Raw genomic sequence first — 15,350 nt, forward strand, 5'->3', positions numbered from 1 at the left:
CCAGACTCCGGGTTCAAGGACAGAAGAAGGTGATCAGAAGGGGCTCTGTGACCCCTGGCCCAGCGGCCCCCAGCCCCCTTCCTGTGCCAGAGGCTGCATTCGAAACTGAAGAAGCAGCCGCAGGATGCGCAGGCCTTAGAGATGGGGCTGCAGATAATCTGAGTAGGCAGTCATCTCCTTTGATGGTTCAGAGGAAACCCTGAACCGGTGGAAACAGGGCTGGGAAAGCTGTGGGGCCTTCGCCCCTCTGGGGTCCGGGAAATGTTCATGCAAAGAGCCTCAGGAGCCGCCCAGGGCTGGCCCTTCACCCCCAGCTCTTGCCCACGCTGCCCCAGCCTGAACTCACTCCAGCTGCCTGGCTCCTCGTCCTCCGCCAGGTCCCTGCTTGAACGTGGCTTCCTCCAGGAAGGCTTCCGGTCCTCAAGGTGGAGCATCTGGTTTGCCTGAAGTTGAGCAGGCCAGATTTAGCACCATCCGGAGGGGACATGCAGCCACTGCTGGAGAACCTCTGGCAGGTGACTGGGAGCGGAGGAGGGGGATCATGACTGAGCTCAGTGAGCCCCAGAAGGGTGTTATCACTGAGGGACCTTGAAAAGTTCCTAGACCTCTCTGTGCCTTTGTTTCCTCATTTGGAAAATAGAGATGATATGGTACCTATGTTGTGAGGCTGTTTGTTAGGAAAATTAAAACAAGCCCGGAACTAAATTGTGCTCCATTATTGCCACCACCATCACCACCATCACCACCACCATCACCACCATCAATGGATTTTCCCAGTTTCTTCAGCCCCTGGGTGACAGCTGTCCAAGTGTAGCCGCCAGCTTCTCTTGCGCCCTCCAGAGGCATCTCTGAGTACTGCATGCTCCCAAGCGCAGCTCTGGAGGCTCAAAAAGTTGGAAATGACCATTCCCACCGTACCCCCAAATACAAGTGAACCCAAACAGTTTAATTCGGAGGAGCACTGATGAGTCACATCAAGTCCAAAGACCTGGAACAGCACTGCGATGACTGTGGGGTGGGGATGGTCTCCAGCAACTGGAGTGGCACGTGGCCCATAATAGTTTTCAACAAAGATGACATGGATGGTTGAAAACTCAGGGGTGAGCTTCAGGAACAGCTTGTTCTGGGCTCAGGTGACGGCCTCCTTCATCTGTTGATCAATGTTCAGGGGAGTTTTCTCCCTGGGCTCCAATACAGGGACTCAGCTTCCAATCTCCCTCAGTGAGCAAGAATCTCAGGATTCCCCCCAAAAAGCTCAACACTGCTCATTGACTGAGAGCATTATGCAACCATTCCCCAACCGGTCTCTGAAGCCAGCGGATGGGATATGGGACTGGCTTAGGGCCAGTCAGGGAGGAGGGGCTAGAGGGAGGGGAGAGGATATTTCGCAAAATCATCAGAATAGCTCAAATTAAGTTATTCCTTGATATTGAGCACTACTAAGTACTGGTCCTGGCTAAGCATAGCAGTACCACCAAATAGGCTGGCCCTGTTTTATAGATACAGAAACTGAAGCCAAACTGAGGCTGGAGATTTCACATTAGTAGGTGGCAGAGCCCGAAATCTCCTGGCTCAAAGGGAGCCTCCATAGGGCTGGACTTTAAATCCCCATGCTATGTGGTGGGATGAGGGGGCTGGACCACCCAACCAGCTGAAGGCAGGGTGCCATAGCCTAAAAGCAAACGGAAGAGGCAGAGGAAGCCACCTCTTTGATGGAGAAAGAAGAAATGGAAAAAGTCGGGCCTGGTGGCACAGGACTAGAATTCCGGCTACCTGGGAGGCTGAGGCAGGAGGATCGCCAGCTGGAGGCCAACCTGGGCGACTTACTGAGATGCCATCTCAAAATAAAAAATAAAGAGGACTGAGGATGTAGCTCAGCAGGAGAGCATCCCAGGGCTCAATCCTCAATATCGGAAGGAAGGAGGAAGAAAGGCAGGCGGCTGGAGAGGGCCCCTCGGAGGCCCACAGGTAACGGGGGCTGCAGGCAGAGGCTTATGGCGCTGATTCTGACATGCTCCGTGAGGGAAGCCTGGGGCGGGGTCAGGAGGCCAAGGAGAGGGTGGGCTGCCTCTCAGAACAGCCAGGGTCCTCAGAGGCTGAGGATGCAGGAACCACCTATTGAGAGCTCACGGGAGGCTGGTACTTATGGTGTGCCTGCTGTATGCCCAATGCCTGGCGGCCACATCTCATTCCCACCTCAGAACACCGGCAGCTGCTCTCCATCATGTCCCCAGCCCCCAGCCGAGCATCATGTCTGGCACACAGCAGGTGCTCAATTAATGTCTGAACCACCCAACAGCATTGTAAAGGGATGAATCATTATTAGACCCTTTGCCAAGATGAGGATGTGAAGCTGAGGGACCCAGGCAGGGCCAGTGCTGGAGACCAGCAGGCCAGATCCCCAGAGGCCAGGCCTGGGCAATGCTTGCAACTGCAAGGCCCTGGGCAGACAGACAGATAGCAGGACCGGCCATGCCACTCCACTGTGCTCTCTTGGAGGGCTGCCTGGCCCAGCCAAGCTCTCACAGACTCTATCAGGCCGCTCCCTCCTCTCCCGGTCATGTGCCAGTCTGTGAAATGGAGAAGGTCATTCCCACCCCACCATGGAGGAGGCCCAGCCCTCCCTCCCCTGTCCTCCCATCCTGCTACCTCATCCCTGCGTCCGGCCTCCCCTCCCAGCCCCCGCCCTCTTCCACTCAGGCCCTCCACTTCCCTCCCCCCCCACTCCCCTCCCCCTGCCCCTCACCTGACTCCTCTTACTGCAGCCCCGTCCCCACCAGGGGTCTTATAGTCCTGCAGGAAGTGCCTTCCCCCTCCTGCCTGCCCACATGGGGCTGCAACATGGGGACGGGGCCCAGGGCTTCTCTGTGTGGCCTGTGCACCCTGGTCTGACGGTGCTGGGCTGCGGCGGGGGGCATCACACTGTCTGGTTGTGAGTAATGGGACACTGTGCAATACTTGGGGTGTGACACAAGCACACCTGCGTGGGGGAGGGGCGCGGTTCGTGTGTGTATCTGCACGTGCGAGCATCCGTGTGACGCAGTGGCCACACCTCTGCCTGTGTCCAGGTGGGGAAATGGAGGCCTGTGGCCTGAGTCTCTGAGTGACTGTAGTCACCTGGGGTGGAGTCCGCAAGTGGAGCGTGTGGGCAGGAGGCCACACCCCTGGGAACTGCCCACAGGCATCACCCCATGCAGTGGGCCCTCCTGGCCAGCTGTGCAGGGGTGTGGGTGGGCCGCCAGGGTCCCAAGAGGTCTGGGAACAAGACAGGAGTCGGGACTGTTCTCCAGGCCCCTGAGAAACCGGGCAGGGCCACCCTCTGTCCAGTATATGAGGCCACAGGTGGCCTCAGTAGGGCCAATGTCCAAGCCACTAACTGGTGGAAACACTTGTGCTGGGGTGGGCAGCCTTTCTCGCTGGATGAAGAGCTGGAAAGAGCCCTGGGGCTCACTTGTCTTCCCCCTGTCCCGGCTGGTCCATGGCCCTCAGGACCCCGCTGGGCCACTCTTCCCCTGAGCCATTCATTGAGCTCCCAAAGCCTCATCTGTGCCCAGAGAACTAGCCAGGGACCTTCATCAGCGGCCCTCAGGGAGCCGCAGACCTGCTGACCAGGACCACCGGGGTCCACGGCCAGCCAGGGTCTCCCCAACTCTGCCCACCCCCTTGATTCCCTCATCATATCCCTTCCTCTTAGAGGCCTGGACCACTCAATCCTCGAGGTGAGGGAGTCAGAGAAGGGCCTCTGGCCTCAGCGCAGCTCCACTGCCCTGCCCGGGGTTTCCCTGCCAAAGGCCACAATCCCCGTGGCCTCGCCACTGCTCTGGCCACGCCCTGGGCTCGGACCCTCAGGCCACGCCTCTCCTGTGGGTTCTGGGCCAGGTGCCCCTTTGATTATGCCTGTTGGCTAAGGCCACAGGCTTATATTCGTCACCTCCCCGCACCACGGGCTCTGATCTTGTCCCATCCCAGCTCTTCCACCCCATCCCAGAGGGGCTGAGACTCCTGAGCCCCCACAGACAAAAGCCTGGGCTCAAATCCATCTCTTCTGTTTTTTTTTTTTTTTTTTTTTTTTTTTTTAATCCTAGGATGTACGGTGCGGGCGCGTGCATGCTAGGGATCAGACCCAGGGTCTCGCTCACGCTGAGCACCTGTTCTACTGCAGAGCTGCCCTGAGCCCCGAGTGAGACATTCTTCCTGTGAAAGAGTGCAAAACCCTCCTGTGGATTTTTCTGGCCCGTGAGCCAGATAGAAGTCCCTGGATCTGTCCCTTTGGCCAAGAGAATAAACCAAAGGCCAGAGGTCAACCGGGAGGGAAGCACAGAGCCCAAGACCCACCTTTAAAAATTCTGAAGACGCTGGGAGCGGAGATGCTTTCCAGGCCCGTTTCACAGTCCTGTTGGGCTGGTCTTGGGAGAGAGGGATCACCACAAACCTGATCAGGTGGCAGTGCCACCCCAGCTGGAGCTGTGGACGTGGCATCCTGAAGACCCGGATGCAAACCTGGACATGGGGTCAAGGACTGCAGGCTCCCTCCTCCCCTCCAAGCTGGGAAACTGATGGGGAAGATAGTTGGCTTTCGGTTGACAAGGACAAGAGTGTTCCTGCGTTGTCTCACTTCCAGGCATCCACGGAGAGCTTGAGGATCCACTGCTCACCAGCTGGTTGGTGACACTGATGCCATCTTGCCCACTGGGTCTCGAGAGAAGGGTTAGCTAGCACCATCAACCTTGGCAGGACAGTGACTGGCACAGGAAGGAAGCTGAGCCCAGAGGAGGAAGAGCGGCAGCCACGTGATTGATACAGTCCTGGAGCTTCTCAGGAGACCCACAGAAGGCCACCGCTGCTAGGCGGGTGTGGTGGCACATGCCTGTAATCCAAGCGACACAGAAGGCTGAGGCGGGAGGATTGCAAGTTTGAGGACAGCCCAGGCTACTTAGTGAGACTCTGTCTCAAAATAAATTTTAAAAAGGGATGGGGGTCTAGCTCAGGGGTAAAAAGTCCCTGGGTTCTGTCCCCCGTACTGCAAACTGAATGAATGAACAAACGAATGAATGAATGAACGAACGCCACGGACACAAAGGAGCCCAGTGATTGGTGGGTCTGGGTTTGCTCCTGCAATAAGAACCAAGAAGACGATCCATTTGAAGAAAACCCAGGGCAAGCCCAGCCTCTGCAACACCAGATCCAGGCTGCCAGGACGCTCCCTGCCTCTGGAGACGTCTGACCCAGGGACCCGAGAACACTAGAAGAATCTGTGGAAGAGAGAAGCCATTCAGACCCTCTAGCGAGCCAATCCCAGGGGTCAGAGACGGCCAGGCTTCTCTAGACATCTCTTCTCCATTTGAAAAGCAGCTGCTGGCTCTGACTGAGTCCTGGCAGGGACCGGACACCAAGTGACCGGCCACCCGAATCCCCCACACCACCCACATTGAGTGTTATCTGAGCCTCTAGATCATGGGGCACGCCACGTACAGGGACGACATCATGCTGCTTCAGGACTGTAGAATGTGACAGCGCTCCCCTAAGGTGACATTGCCCAGGGAACTCTCAGCCAGCCCGGCCTGTGGAAGGACACAACAATGAAACCACCTGTGAGCATGTCTCAGACGGCATCCCGCGTCCATCAGCACGTGACCGGGCCCAAGAACAGGCTGAGGATGAACCTAATGGCGGCTCAGACTCTCATCCTAGCTGCTCTCACGCTCCCACTGCACGGTCCTCGATGTCATGAGAAGTCCCCTGCACAGTCACACAGGAGGAACACAGATGGGCCTGGATGACGAGTGGTGCCACCCAGAAGTGGACACCAGTCACACTACTGACGCACTCGAGGGAGGACATCTCAGTGGGACCGTCCAGCCTCAGAGCCACACCAGGGTCTGAGCTCAGCTAGTGGCATTTTGAGCTGGGGAATTCCCTGCTGGGTGAGCTGCGCCCTTGGCCTCTCCACCCTGGGGTGCCGGAGCACCCCTTCCCTGCAGCATGCCTACAAAACATGTCCCCAGACGTGTCCAGCTGCCCCAGATTAAGACTCACCACTCTACGGGAATTTACGGATAGTGGCTCTCGTCTGGCTAGCAGATGGGGACTTGGAAAAAACGAAGTCCCCTGCACCTTCACAGAGGAGGAAGAATGGGGACAAGATGACCTGGATATAAAAGTGTGCAAAGTGTGAGAAGATTGGCTCACCAAGGGCTTGCTCGGTGCCAGGGAGCCACAGTCACAAAGCAGCAGCCCCAGGAGCCCTTCCCCAGCCATCACCCGGCCTCTGTCTACGCTGAAGTTACTGCTATGGCTTGAGTGTCCCAAAGGTTCGCATGTTGGAAGTTTGGTCCCCCGTGTGGCAGTATTGAAGGAGGGGAGGCTTTGTGGAAGTTGACTAGATCGTGGGAGCTCCACAGTCTGGACTCCATCGACAGATGAATGGATAAAGAAAACGTGATACACGATGGAATATTACTCAGCCATAAAGTATAGGGAGCCATCCTGGATACCGACACCTTGAAGTCTGATGCACCAGGTTCTGAAGGATTATTGCCTTCAGTCTGGCGTGGTAGTGCCAGGTCGCAGTAGCTTGGGCGTTACCCCAGGCGTGGCTCCAGGAGCAGGCGTCACCTGCTGGGGCTGAGTTACACTCACCTGTTCCTTTGTAATCCTACCCCTTTGCCCTTTTTGGGATAGAATATTCCGTGGAACAGCCTCCCCCAGTAGAACCCGGGTTCGAGGCTGCTCTCTTTCCTGCCTGCCTGGCCTCCTGTGGAGCTGGGTCAGAGGAGCCGTCACAGAATCCAGAGATAAAGGTCTTTCTCTCTGTGTGACTACTTTGTGCCAACCCGGTTCACCTGGAGTGACCTGACTGGTTCAGTGGTGTGTGGCGACAATAAATGATGGCATCTGCCGTGAATGGATGGAGCTGGAGATCATTGTGCCAGGTGAGATAAGCCAATCCCCAAAAGCCAAAGGCCAGATATTCTCTCTGATATGCAGATGCTAACACATAGTGGCGGTGGGTGGGGGGAAGAATAAAAGCTCACTGGACTAGACAAAGGGAGATGAGAGGAAGCGAGGGCAGTGGAAGTAGGAAAGACAGTGGAATGAAGGGACACCTTTCCTGGTTCATGGAGGAATACATGACCAGGGTTACTGCAGATCACGGACCACCACAGACGGAATCCTAATCAGAGTAAGATAGACTCCATGCAGGGCTGGGGATGTGGCTCAAGCGGTCACGCACTCGCCTGGCGTGCACAGGGCGCTGGGTTCAATCCTCAGCACCACATAAAATAAAGATGTTGTGTCCACTGAAAACTAAAAATTTTAAAATTTTCTTTAAAAAAATATATATATACTCCATGTATATACATGTCCACACACACCTGTTATATCTAAAAAAAAAACAAATCAAAAAATTTCAAAAAATGACCTATTGCTTAGGTGCTAGACTTTAATGCTAAAGTAAAGTGTTCTACTTTGCCACAGAGGGACAGTTTCCATTAAATCACTTGATGAAACCCACCCTAGTTATTTGCTGCTCCTCGCCTCATTGCTGCATGAGGGCCTGCTCACCAAGGGGAAACGGGGTGCTGTCCTGTGAACACACCCAGGAGGGTAATCTAGAACCCAGAGGTCACCCGGAGACAGCCAGGAGTCCCATATCAAGGGTCCTTTTCAGGGCAAACTGCAGGAAACCCAAAGCGAGATCCGCTAAGGAGGGACGGACATGGGTGGCTGGAACATTCCACCAGGAAATGACACCCATGTGGCCGAGCTGCTAAGAGACCGACTAAGTGGGGTGGGCAGGAGGAAGGGAAGCTGTGGCCAGTTACCCCTGCAGAGACAGACGGTCACTGTTATTTTCTCTCTCGTCCCTTTTTCCCCCCCCAGTTCCTTCTTTCAAGAACACTATAAAGATCAACGGTCTACATCTCAGTGGAACCATGACCGGACTGACACCATGCTTCAGGGGCAAAGGGCTCTAGGGACTTTGTGTCACCCACATGGCGGGGTGGAGTTTGGAATCTTCATTCATTGAAAAGGACAAAAATGGATGTTGAACCAGGCGTGGTGGCGCACGCCTGTAATCCCAGCAGTTCAGGAGGCTGAGACAGGAGGATGGTGAGTTCAAAGCCAGCCTCAGCAACTTAGTGAGGCCCTAAGCAACTCAGGGAGACCCTGCCTCTCTAAATGAAATATAAAAAGAGCTGGGGATGTGGCCTGGTGGTTAAGCGCCCCTGGGTTCAATCCCTGGTACCCAAAGGGGGAAAAATGGACGCTGATGGAGCAAAGGGTCGAACAGTACTGGATATTCTGGGTTCACCCTCCTTCTGACCCTGCTGGGCACCCTGGGAGGTTGATGAACCGCACAGTGACCTCCCGGCCTTCTAGCTTCCTGCTGGGCTTGGCCAGTGAGAGTCACTTGGGGGGTTCAAAGGGCAGGAGCAACATCAGTGCCAGGGCTGAGCCCCCAGCCTCTTCCCATGGGGTGGCTAAGATTTGCCCACACACCTCCACTGAAGGCGGCACCATCCGAGGCTCCCTGGGGCGTCTCTTACTGCTGTGTTCCTGCCCTGAGGCTCAGAGCTCCCCTCTCTTGCTCGCTCCAAGTTCTTCCCAAGTCTCCGTGGCTTTTCCCTCACTGTCCTTCCAATAGCCCCATTTCCTTTTCCAAGCAGGAACTAGAACCCCCGCCCCAGGCATGGCCACACTCTTCTCCATTTCCTTGTATATTTCTACTTGAAAAGGGTAAAAGGGATTTGGTGGGGCCCTGTTCTCCTCCACCACTGTGAAGGCCCCAGACCTGGCTTCTCTGGGAGTACCACGTTGTATTTGGATGTTGTCTACCTAATAGGTGCTCAGTTAATCCCACTGCAGTGAATGACTGGACAAATCAATCCGTGCTTTATGAAATGAGTCAAGCTCTCATCATTTGTCTTTTTTTTCCTTCTGGGTCAATGTGCGAAGTCTCCTGCGCTGGTCATGAGGCCAGGTCACCAGAGGCAGCCTGGGGTGAGGAGGCCCTCGTTCTGGGTACACCCAAGGTCGGGAAGAGAAGGTACACATTTCTGTAGCATACACCTCCTCGCAGCCAGAAAGGCAGTGGCCTCTCCATGGTGTCTGGATCCCGAATCTCCTCGCGGCACGGTTCTGAGTCCTGGTTTGGCTGGCCCCTTGACGTGGCTCAGGCACAGGAATCGGGCCTCAACTGTTTCTGTTTCTCTACGATTTTTCTGATATCCGCTTCGGGAGACTTTTGCCACCACGTCTTTCCATTCATTATAAAAATGTTGTACGTCATGTGGGCTGGAGGATGTCTGAAACAAAAGAACAAAACAACCAGATACACCGCGCTGCTCGCGGACTGTGCAGGGATTCCCACTGTCGGTTGCCTGGACGGGACGGAAGCCAGTGTTCCTGAGAGCCCAGGCTCCTGCTTCCTCTCAGCGTGGCTGGACGTGGACAGGATTCCCAGGGCCCCGTTTTGACACCTGCCACCCACAAGCAGTAACTCCTTTCTGTAGTTGGAGCCCCCATTCTGGCTCATGTTGGTTCCTCAAGGAATGGGGCCGGGGGAGGGGGGACAGCAGGTCTGATGAATGAGTCCTGGACAGAACTGCAGCCAGGGTCAGGCCTGTGCCCAGAAGCTCTTACATCCTCTACCTCTAACCTCCACCACGTTCAAGGTCGCCCCTTGGCTTGAGGGACCCACTCAGGTCTCAGAGGAGGATGTGAGGTGCTAGTGGTGTCCACAGTAGGTTACCAGGCTCCAGGGCCCTGGCCTGGAGGGAAAGCACTGCCCCCTTGTGGGGAAACTTAGATACTGTAGCCTCAGAGCCAGAGCAGGTGGAGGCAGGGGATGGACCTATCCCTCATCACACATCCCCTGTTCTCTGGAGACAACCTGAACAAACCACAGTGAGGGGCCTGGGAGGAGATGCTCTCCCCTCCATGCCCAGGACTGCACCTCTCCCTAGCTGCCGAGAGAGACTCATAATGTTGAAGGAAACTAGGCACATGCAGTTATGCACATCTTGTAACCTATTTGCTTCCTAGTGCCTGCCCAAGGTTCAAGTCCCCATGCTTGGGTCATTATCCAGAGACAGTTAGGAAAAACCACTGTTGGAGTCTTGCCTCCCAAGTCCAGTGCTGTGCAGGTACCAACCCTCCACTTAGCGGATGGTGGGGAAGCCTATGGGAGGTTCCAGAAGTGACTATTTAGCAACATTCTCACAACCAGTGCAGCTGTTCCAGGGTGAAAGAGCTGAATTCCATCTCTCCTCCAAGGCTCCATCTCTCCCACCCTCTTATAAGCTGGACTTTGTGGGGTTGTTTTTTTTTTTTTTCTTTTTTGGTACCAGGGATTGAACTCAGGGGCACTCAGCCACTGAGCCACGTCCCCAGCCCTATTTTGTATTTTATTTAGAGACAGGGTCTCACTGAGTTGCTTAGCGCCTCGCTGTTGTTGAGGCTGGCTTTGAACTCAGGATCGTCCAGCCTCAGCCTCCCAAAGCACTGGGATTGCAGGTGTGCACCACCACACCCAGCTTGGACTTTGTCTTTTCTTGACTGCATCCACACTCCTAGCTCCTGATTGCCCAGTCTGTGTCTGCACCATCTCCTCTTTCAGGAGCCCTCAATATGGGGTAGGTCTGGCAAGCACAGTCCCAGTCAGGTGTCCCAGCGCCTGCGTGTACATCAGACTCACCCAGGCAGTGGCTAAACGCAGGAAGCCGGGGTTCTGTGTGCAAAACCAGGCTTCCCGCCCTCCTCCCAAATCTGGCACTGCAAGGAGCTCCAGGACAGCATGGTCACACACCCCCGAGTTCACGGAGCACTCACATAGGCTGTTTCCTCCTGATGTACGTGGCCAACATGAGCAGCAACAGCACAATGACCGCGAGGATCGCCACCGCTGCGAGGGCCGCAACGATGATGTTCTTTTGCAGGAAGTGCAGAAGTGGCCCGCACGGCAGGTTCCTGTTGCGAACGTCTAAAGGAGAAGACAGGCACAGAGTACACCGCAGAGTACACGGAGAGGGCAACCCACACCCAGGACCTGATCCGCAGGGACAACCTGGCAGCTCACCCAGAGCAGAAGTTAAAATACCAGCATGTTGGTAGCCAGGGCCAGAAATCCTGTCTGGGAAGGAACTGGCTTTGTTTAGGGAAAGACACTTGCACATGGTCTGGTGGTAAGATGAGGGGCTGAGGGTACTGGTTGGCGAACAAAAAAGCAGCCAGAAATGAGGAGGTGAGAACAGAGGTGAGTTCCAAGGAGGAGAAGAGGCAGGAGCACCGCAGGAGGTGAAGCTGCCCTACTGCAAAGGCTTTTAAGAGCACCTGAGTTAGGGCTGGGAGGGAGCTCGGTGGGAGAGCACCTGCCTAGCATGAGCCAGGGCCTGGGTTCCATCCCCAGCACCATAAAAAAAATAAAAAATAATTTTTTTTTAATATGGAGGCAGGAGCTGGGCACAGTGGTACATGCCTGTAATCCCAGCAACTCAAGAGGCGGAGGGAGGAGGATCACAGCTTCAAGGCCAGCCTCAGCAACTAAGTGAGGGCATAAGCAACTCAGCAAGATGCTGTCTCTAAATAAAATACAAAAAAGGGCTGGGGATGTGGCCCCGTGGTTAAGTGCCCCTGGGTTCAGTCCCTGGTACCAAAAAAAAAAAAAAAGGGAGGAGAATATTCAGTTTGAAGCTTTTCACAGGGAAGGGCTGAAACGTACTCTCTGCAGCCCTCTCCTCCCTGCGCTGCCAGCTTCTGGAAACTGCTCCATACACAACCTGCCTTGTGAGTACAGAGTGGGGAGGTTCGTTCCCGAGTCAACTTGAGGCAGACACAGTGCCAGAGATGGGAGGTGGTCCTGAGCTCCTGCGACCTTCTCGAGTCTAGGAGAAATGCTGAGGGTGGATCTGGGCCACCACCAAGCCTCCGAGCGTGGGTTCAGGGGAACTCGGCCATCTTAGCCAGATCTCCAGGGAAGGAGGTCCCTCTGACAGCAGGGACTTCTGGAGCGTCTGCCACTTATTTGTAATGTGGCCAAAAAAGAAGGAAGAATCAGGGAAATGGGCCGTAGAGGTACCAGGACGAGAACCAGCTGGTGCAGTGTGGACAGATACTGAGTGCCACGGGGGGTGTGGGCAGGAGTGCGCTGGCCTTAGCTTTCCTGGGTTACATGGAGAAAACTGGGCACATCCAGAACCTTCACCTCTGCTCCGTCAGGAGACAGCAGATGAGCCACTCTAAGGGCTCTCTGGGAATCTTTCAGCATCGATTTATTTTTTCTGGTACCAGCAATTGAACTCAGGGTCACTCAATCACTGAGCCCCCTCTCCAGCCCTATTTTGTGTTTTCTTTAGAGACAGGGTCTCACTGAGTTGCTTAGCACCTCGCTGTTGCTGAGGCTGGCTCTGAACTCAGGATCCTCCTGCCTCAGCCTCCCGAGCTGCTGGGATGACAGGTGTGTGCCACTGCGCCTAGCCAGCATTCAATTTCTAAGAGACGAAGGGACACTGGGCATGATTCTGATAGAGAACAGCTGTGTGCAGGGGCGTGCTGGGCAAGTCTCTCCCCACACTGAACAGGCCTGAGCTCAGGTGCTTTAGGAGGGAGGAAGGAGCCAGGTATTTGAGGGACAAGGCCAACCTGTGCCCCCTCAATCCCTCCTGCATTTCAGATAGCCTCAGAGCTCAGCAGGGGCAGGGGCTCAGAAGACCATGTCCATGCTCTGAATAGAAACAAATAAAAGTGACCTCTTTATAAAAGGGTGGCCACATTCCTAGAGTTCATTCAATTCCTAGTTGTGTTAGTTCTTCATTTTTTATTTTTCCTGCAGAGCTGGGATGGAACCCAGGGCCTCAGGCATCCCAGGAAAGCACTCTATCTATCAGGGACCTACATCCCCAGCCCTAATTTCTAGTCTTAACTTGCAGGAGAATGAAAAGTGAGCTGACATCTATTCAGGTAAACTAACAGAGTCTTCTGCACTCAAGGAACTACTTAGCTTAGGCTGTATGGATTATTACCTTGACTAATTGTTCCATGAAGACTCTCCTTATCTACAGTAGTCAGTGACAGCTCAGTGACAGCTCTGTGGAACAGAGAGGATTGTTTATCCTTCTTCTTTCCTGCAATGAGATCTACAAAAGACAAAGGATGATAAGTTGCCGGATCAGTAATGTCCTTAGGGTGGCGCTCTTGGGAGGTGTTGGAACCTTTAAGAGGCGGGGCTTAGTGGGAGGTCTTTAGGTCACTGGAGACTGTGAGACCCCAGCCCCCTCCCTGCTCTCTCTCTTGCTTCCTAGACATGAGCAGTTGGGTCCACCAGGCACTCCTGCCACAATGTGCTGCCTTGCTACAGGCCCAAAATAATAGGGCCAATGGATCACAGGCTGGAATCTTCCAAACTGTGAGCCAAACTTTTTCTTTACATTGATTAACTCAGGTATTTCATTATAGTGACAGAAAGCCAAAAACATTTGTGTTCACCTACCACCAACCATTGGCCAGTGACTCATTCTGTTTGGATGATGAAAATAGCTTCTTCTAAGAGTCCAAGTGAGGAGTTTGGATTTTGAAGAAGAGTCTAAATATACTACAGATCAATGTTTTGGTTTAATTTTTTTAATCTAACAAACTCCCAGATCACTTGCCCTTGACCAAGGACATGGTTCTCTGGGGATCATGCATCCAAATCACTGGGAGGGCTTTACTTCAGAGTTTCCGACTCCGTAGTTCTTTGGTGAGAACATGCATATCTCACATACCCAGAGAGGTGCCTCTGCTGATTGGGACCACACCGAGAGGGAGGACCTCATAAAGACCCTCCACCCACTCCCTAAGCCTCTTGGAGCCTATCTCCATCTCCACTTACATCAAATAGAAATAAAAAGACCTGCCTCACATATATCATGAGGTCTGTGAAAATAATTAAACCACAAAGTTAGGGTACAAAATATTTTCCAAATTGCAAGGAGAAAATGGGAAAATGAACCACACTGAAATATTTATCAGTAGAGGGAGTGCAGAATGGTTGAGGAGTAAGAAGACGGGGTTAAAGTGAGAAATCCGTGCATCCTAGCTCTGCCACTGGCCGTCTCTGACTCATCTGTAGGAGACCCAGGAAAGAGCCCGAGCGCATTCAGCTTGGAGGATGGGGAGGCCAGGAGAGCTGGGCTTGGCCAGATGCAGGAATGGCCTGGAAAGAGGCTGAGAGGGCTCCTGAGAAGTTCCACAGAACAAACCAGAACCAACGGGTGGGAGCTCTGGGGAAATCTGTGTGGACTCTTCAGCCTTTGAGAAGCACACCTACCAAAAAAGGAATGGAAGAAGCCAAGAAGCAATGACTCCGATCCTACAGAAGACTTCAAGCCAGCCTGGAGCCCCAGCCCAGGTGGGAGACTCCGAGAGGCGGAGCTGCAGTGGTGGGTGAGTTTGGTAAATCTCCCTTGGCCTAGTTCTCCAAGGAATCAAGGATTCTCACTATGTGACTAAGCATACTATGTGTGTGTGATAACAGTCTCATGAAGTTCTGATTAGTCCTGGGAAAAAGAGAGGAATTTGTTCCTTATTCAATTTGGCTTAGAAAAGAGAGGAAACTCCCAGTTTAATATGATTCATAATTACTTGGCTTTGAAAAGGCCAACTTGTCAAATCAGAGTCAAGCAAAGAGTCACAGACAGAACACCCTGGGTAATACGGCGTCAGGCCACAAAGAGATTGTGCTTGCCTTGCCCTTTCACAGAGCAATACAAAAAATAGACTTAGGTGGGGGTGGGGGTGGCACCCTGTAATCCCAGCTACTCAAGAGATTGAGGCAGGAGGATCACAAGTTCAAGGCCAGCCTGGATAACTAAGAAACCCCCTGTTCTCAACATTTTAAAAAAATTTAAAGGATTGGGGATGTACTTCAGAAGGACAGCTTGCCTAACATGTGTAAGGCCCTGGGTTTAGTCTTCAGCAGAGAAAAAATATATATATATCAGAGATCTGCCTGGCTTTTATTTTCCCAAAATTCTATGCAGATAAAACCAAATCACTTTTTAAATACCTTCAATTTTAACCCATTTATATTTACTCATTATTATTTATTTTTTAATTTTTTTAACATTTAATTTTTATTTATTTGTTTTCTAGGTGGACACAGCACAATGCCTTTATTTTTATATGGTACTAAGGATCCAACCCAGGTCCTGCTCATGCTAGGAGAGAACTCTACCAAGTCATCATTTATTATTTATTGACTAGGTTGCCTCTATATCTGGAAGCTCCTGGAGGACAAGAACACCTCATTTAGCTCTGGAGCTTCAGCATAGTGCCTATGACCCTATAGGAAATACTAGGTACTGAGC

The sequence above is a fragment of the Urocitellus parryii genome, chromosome 12, assembly GCF_045843805.1.
Source record: "Urocitellus parryii isolate mUroPar1 chromosome 12, mUroPar1.hap1, whole genome shotgun sequence".
NCBI classification, from domain to species: domain Eukaryota; kingdom Metazoa; phylum Chordata; class Mammalia; order Rodentia; family Sciuridae; genus Urocitellus; species Urocitellus parryii.